This window comes from Cnephaeus nilssonii (assembly GCF_951640355.1).
Source record: "Cnephaeus nilssonii genome assembly, chromosome: 16".
Classification (NCBI taxonomy): Eukaryota; Metazoa; Chordata; class Mammalia; order Chiroptera; family Vespertilionidae; genus Cnephaeus; species Cnephaeus nilssonii.
This window is the reverse complement of record NC_137087.1, coordinates 8,976,363-8,982,559: the sequence shown is the minus strand read 5'-3', so window position 1 is coordinate 8,982,559 and position 6,197 is coordinate 8,976,363. Positions and strand designations below refer to the sequence as shown.

The following is a 6,197-nucleotide window of genomic DNA, read 5'->3' as shown; positions in this document are numbered from 1 at the left end:
CTAATCTTCAGGTGGTTCTCAAGAGTGGTTGTTCTATAATTTAGTTGTAATTTTTATGTGATCATGGCAGGAGGTGAGTAGTGTTTCCCTATTCTGTCATCTTGACTGGAGGTCCTCATTATTATTTTAATTACATAAATATTCACCATGAAATTCATATAGGTGGCTAAGATTAATAAAAAGAAATTTCCCCTCAAAGCCAATTTCTTTCCTCTAAAAATATATTTCATCCACTAAAAATATATATATTAGAGTGGACTATCCTTCCAAGTTTCTTCATTTGTGTGTGTGTGTGTGTGTGTGTGTGTGTGTGTGTGTGTGTGTAGGAAGAGGATAGTATTGTTGGAGGGCTGAACCTTCACTATTGACTACAAACCTGGGCTCAGTAAAGACAGTTGTATCCTTTCTTGGTGGTTTCAATCCTGAGATACTGCTACTATTGTCAAAAAGGGAGTGAATGGCATCGTGTCTCTTAGGGAGGAGTCATTTTAATAGAGGGCATGATAATAGTCTTAAGATTCTCAAAAAATTGCAGTTTTCTGCTCTTTGGCTATAAGCAAATTATTTCTATCTTAGTTAGCCCTGGATGATTGAAGTGAATCAGTACACAGACTTCAAATCTTTGCAGGCTGAGAAAGGAACCTTCTTTTGTAAGGAAAGGTTAGGGCTTCTGCTGTGGACATGGGTGATTTATTAGACTTGGTTTTTGGGGAAGGGTATCACCCAGTTAATAGAGTGTTCAATAAGAGTATTATGAAAGTAGTTAGATTTGCCTCATGATTTCTGCCCAGTAGTCTTAAATGTAAAACAAGATTAATTTGACTATACAGGGAAGAAAAGAACCTTGGGATTGACAGGAGGCTGTTTTTTTTTAAAAGGCTGATGGTATCAACTAAAAACTTGAAATCTGTATCTGCCACACACAGAACAATCTCCAAGTGTGCACTACATTAATAGAAGTACTTTGGGAAATTAGGTCAAAATAAACAGACAGAAACTATGAAACAAACATGATAATGATAATAAACAAGACATTTATTTTTCATACTCATTTGGAAGAAATGGGAAAAGTCAGTTTGCCCTACCTAATGATAGTCTTTCTGAAAGAGTCTCCATTCACTCCATAGAATTGGGTAGGTGGCTTGATCTCAGAAGATTTTGTAGTTAATTAATACAGAGAATTCCCGTTGAAGAATGTGGTCAAAGGGTGAGTCTTTGTGAGCAGCTTCGCTGGTGCACAGCCAGACTCCCTCTCTGAGTGAAGCTTTTCCCACATTGGCCACATAGATATGGCGTCTCTCCTGTGTGGATTTTGCCGTGCAGGATGCAATTTCCTCTGGTATGGAAACTCTTTCTGCATTGTACACAGGCATATGGTTTCAGGCCTGTGTGGACCCTGATGTGGACAATTAAGCTTCCTTTCTGACTGAAGGCTTTTCCACACTGATCACATCTATAGGGCTTCTCGCCACTGTGAACTCTTCTATGAACAGCAAGGTTACTCTGATTCCTGAAACTTCTCTGACAAATTGCACACTCGTAGGGTTTCTGTCCAGTGTGGAGTCTTTCATGAACAGCCAGACTACCTCGTTGACTAAAACTTTTCCCACACTCCTTGCACTGATAAGGCTTCTCTCCTGTGTGTATTCGCTGGTGTGTAACCAGATTGCCTTTGGCCCTGAAGCTTTTTCCACAATGGGTACACTCAAAGGGCTTTTGACCAGTGTGGATTCTCTCATGTAACGTTAGGCTACCCTTTTGCCTGAAGGATTTTCCACATTCCTGGCACTCATAGACCCTCTGTCTCACACCAGGTGAATCTTCCTGTAGTGCCTTAAAATCTGGGGATTTTTGTTCCAGCTTCTCTCTTCTGAAAGAATTCTGGAAGTCCCAGCTTGAGGATCCTGTGGCCTCGGTGTGATCATATTTGTGGTGGGCTTCTGTCATCACATCTGGTAAAATGAGAGGGAAGCCAGGTAAGATGCACTAATATGCTGAGTGAGAAGAATAGGGAAAAAAGAAATAGTGCTTTGTTGAGTGCTTATTATGTGCCAGACATTACACAGTGAACGTTGCATAGATAACTTAACACTGAAAACAATCCTATGAGATGCTACAGACAAGGAAATGAAAGCATAGAGAGGTTGTCAAAGGTTGTGCATTTAGGTTAGCACAGAGCTGAGATTCAAACACAGGCCTACTCCACTGCCTCTGTATTTTGTTTAATTTAGCCTCCCAAATAATCTTGTGAGGTAGATATAAACATCTCCAGACTCAGGAAAACTATACAGGATCACATAGAGCCCCATATTCAAATTTTATCTGACTTCAAACAGGTGAGGATCCAGGTTGGGCAGGGCCTGAAGCTTTAAAATGTTGGAGGCACTTCATTAGGAAAAAGTGTAAAAGTGGGAACAGGGCCTTGAAGAGACCATGCAAGAGAAGAATCCTGAAATTTAGATTTCATTAGCTTCATGAAAAATCCACTTCTGCACTAGTCTGCTTTCCTGACAGTGGAGTAAACTCCATGACATCAGAAAATATGTAGTAGAATACTTGGTACTTAAAAAAAAATTATATATATATATATATTGACTTGAGAGAGAGAGAGAGAGAGAGAGAGAGAGAGAGAGAGAGAGAGAGAAAGGGAGAGGGATAGGTAGAAACATGGATGAGAGAGAAACATCTTCATTCGGCTGCCTCCTGCACACCCCACCACAGGGGATCGAGCCCACAGCCCAAGCATATGCCCTGGTGGGGAACTGGTAGCCTCTTGGTTCCTGGCTCTATACTCAACCTTTGAGCTACACCGGCAGGGCAGAATCCTTGGTACTTTACACTTATTGTCTCTAATCCCTGCAACCCTGCAGGGTAGAGCCTGTTGTCCTATTTCATAGATGAAGACCCTGCAGTTCAAGGAAGTTAACTAATTTGTCTGATACTGCAGCTTGAGCCAGAACAACTATAGTATCTGATTCAAGGAATTTTTCCCTTTAAAATTCATGCTACTTCAGTCTACTAAGCTATGGTGGAATTGAGATCAGTTTTGGTTTAGCAGTTATTCTCAAACACTTCCTATGCAGCTGTTGACAGTATTTTCCAATATTGCCCTTTAAATATGGGTCCAATTTATCACTACCCTGGATGAACAGTTTTCTTGGCATCATCCTAGGGAGATTTTCTCATTGTTCCTCTGCCTTACCCTTCCTTACTCAGTGGCTGCACTGAAATTTAAAGCTGCTCATTCATTTTCTGAGAAACCACCTCAAGTTTACCTCCATATCAGGATTGTTTTCTGCTGTTTCCACTGTTATTTCTAACTCTAACTTGCAGGCTTTTCCTGTAACCCCCAGAAATGGTGAGCTCCACCCAAGGAATGTCTCCTCTGCTTCTCAGCCTGCCAACCAGTGCTGAGGACAGGGACAGAGATCAACGGACTCACTCACTGAAGAATGCTACATTCTGGGCATATCGTCCATGACAGTCCAGCAGGGTAGCTGTTGGAAATCCAAACATGTCCACTCCTGCCGTATGGCCTTAGTCACCACCTCTTCATAGGCTGCTTCCATAGGCTGCTCTCGAGCATCTGGGGAGGAAAACACCAAAGAAACAAAACCAAAATAGAACAAAAACAGGAGAAGGCAGGAGAATTGATGAGTGAAAAGATTCAAGTCAACAGGAGCTCCAGTTTGGGGTACGAGTAAATGGAGGACTCTGGATGGACTGATGTAATGTTAGTCACCTCTAATGTAACAGCAACATGGCCTTAAAGGCACCATGACCACACACAAATGAGCCCAGGGGGAAGCAGGTGGAAAAGGAGAGAACATGTAAACACATATCTCTCTCCTTCTGCCAATTCTAAGATAATGGGTACTCCTGTTTGTTCCTTAGCCTTGGTCTGTGATTAGAATCTTCTAATTCCTTCCCCCATCTAACCACCTGCTATTTGGATAGCCTCCAGAATATAAAAAAACTCAATATTCAGACTTCATGATTGGTTCTACGATAGAAATGGCTGTGGTCCTCCTCTCCAGTTCCCCTAAGTTATAAGGACAGAATAAGATATTTCATATGTTACCTTTAAACAATTCTTAGGAGGTTCCAGATCCAGACCTTCCCCTCTCCTACTCTTCAAGATATGAGAATACCAGTTCTGAGGGAAGTGTAACTACTTGTCAGTACTTGGAAAAGGAAGACCTACTTTGGATTCCAAAACCTAGCCCAAGGCATTCCAACTAGGGTGAGTAACTTGCCCAAATTCTCAGAGCCAATAAGGAGTCAAGGTGGAAGAAATTCAAATCCAAGATTTTCAGGATCCAAAGCCTATGCCTTTAGACTAGACAGTTCTATAGTTCCTCATCATTAAAGAGCTGGTGGGAATTTTTATAACGTGGAACAGAATGGAACAGGGCTTGGCCAGACTTTACTACTCATCTAGATCCTAGGAATTCTCTTGCCCCATATTATCTTTTTCTGTTTTTTCCCTTTGGAATATCCTTTTCTTACTTCAGGATCCTGATTACCACATTCTTACACTTTATACAATGGTTTTGGTGTATAATCTTTGCTTCTCTCCAATATGTCTCATCAAAATGCTGGCCGCCTGATTTAATGAAACGGCAGGGTGATGCTGCAGTTCTTTGCTTTGTTAACTGAAGCACATGGTTTTCTTGTCAACTGCACATTCTGCAACCTGTTATGGTGACGAAGAGGCATTTTAAACTCTTATTGGAGGACTCACCTCCAACTGGGAATTCTAGCTGTAAAGGAATCCCCAATCAGAGTGTCAGGACACTACAGGACATTAATTTGGAAGTTCAAGGTGTTACTGCTCAACAACTGCACATTCACCAAGAGTCAATGGAAAGTACCTGGCACCTGCTGCCTGAGGTTGGACTCTGTCCCTGCGGGATCCAGCAAATGGAGTAGAACTTACAGCTCTGCCTCTTCACATACTGTGAGCTCTTCAACAAGTAATAAACTCAGCTGCATCTCAGGAACTTCCTTGATTAATAAAAGGAAATTCTTATTTTTCTCCCGACATCACATGTCTGAGGAATTAATTTCCTGCAGAATTTGGAGAAAGTGTCTTTGTCATAGAAAATATTGCTTTTCCAAGCAGAATGGCTATTTATCCTTTGGCAAAGTTCAGAATTAGGCCATGAGAGACTTGGATTTCTGCCTTGGCTCCCCACTCCCCCATGTGATCTTGGGCAAGTAACCAAACAATCCTGACTCTATTTCCTCACTTATTAAATAGGTTAATAACAGCTTCATATCAGGTAATTCCTGGGAGAATAAAAGAACCAAATGTGACCATACCTATTACTTAAGGCCTAAAGTTAACAGCGCTCAAGGAGAGGATGAGAAGAGGGGGTGACTTTGCTGTCTCTGGAACCTCCTGGGGCATAGTTTCAGCATTAGAGATTCTGGGTGGGGGTGATTATTTTCTCCACACGACCGAATCCACTTTGTCCTTTCTCCCATTTACCCTCCCTAGAGAGACTGCAAGTTTCCTGTCCATCTTCTGAACCCTCACCGCAGGCCCAGGGTACACCTGTCTATCACGGCCCCCTCCCGCGACTCCAGGATGAGGGGCCTTCCACACGCCCTGCCCTGCACAGCGGTGGTCGGAGGGACCCCTGCTCCTAGGGGCAGACCCTCCCTCCTCAGCACCCCCATGCATGCCCTGCGTGCCGGCCCTCAACCCCACCTCCGGTCCAGCTGGACGCTTCTCTGCAGCCGCAGACTTCTCCCCTTGCGGCTGGCCTTTGCAGCGGGGAAGGCCTGCCCTGCTCAGGGTCGTGGGGGCAGCAGAGGGCCCCGGGGGCCGCCTGCCAGCGTGGCCCTGGCTCACCTGGGTGCCCTGACCTGCTAGCAGCCTCACTCACCACAGCCGTGCAAGCCCACGGACAGACAAAGGCCAGCGCCGGTCCGCAGCAGCGCGCCTGCGAACAAACCAGACTACAACTCCCAGGAGGCTCTGCGTAAACTAGCCCTCCAGGCCCTGGGCCTCCGCGGCTAACTTTTTCAGAGCACTGTGGGAAATGTAGTTCTGGGGGAGCCAGGCCGCTGCCAGAGGTGGACAACCTGGTGAAGTTGTCTGCTGAGGAATATAAGGTTCTTGCCGGGCACGGTGGAAGGAAACAAAGTGTTGGGGAGAAGGTGATTGATAAAGCCTTGGGTACTTAGGG

The 6,197-nt window shown here is 44.1% G+C and overlaps 1 long non-coding RNA gene across 5 annotated transcripts; it reads right to left on the bottom strand.

The window, feature by feature from the left end:
- Positions 1 to 1,065: 1,065 nt before the first annotated feature.
- LOC307112867 lies at positions 1,066 to 5,969 on the bottom strand. Of its 5 annotated transcripts, XR_013814762.1 has the most exons (4): positions 5,717 to 5,813; positions 4,875 to 5,007; positions 3,447 to 3,586; positions 1,066 to 1,952 (listed from the first exon to the last, which is right to left on the bottom strand). It is a non-coding gene; the product is annotated as an uncharacterized lncRNA (long non-coding RNA). The 5 variants fall into 5 exon arrangements; XR_013814759.1 differs by lacking the exons at positions 4,875 to 5,007; positions 5,717 to 5,813 and adding an exon at positions 5,895 to 5,969; XR_013814760.1 differs by lacking the exons at positions 4,875 to 5,007; positions 5,717 to 5,813 and adding an exon at positions 5,861 to 5,963.
- Positions 5,970 to 6,197: the final 228 nt, after the last annotated feature.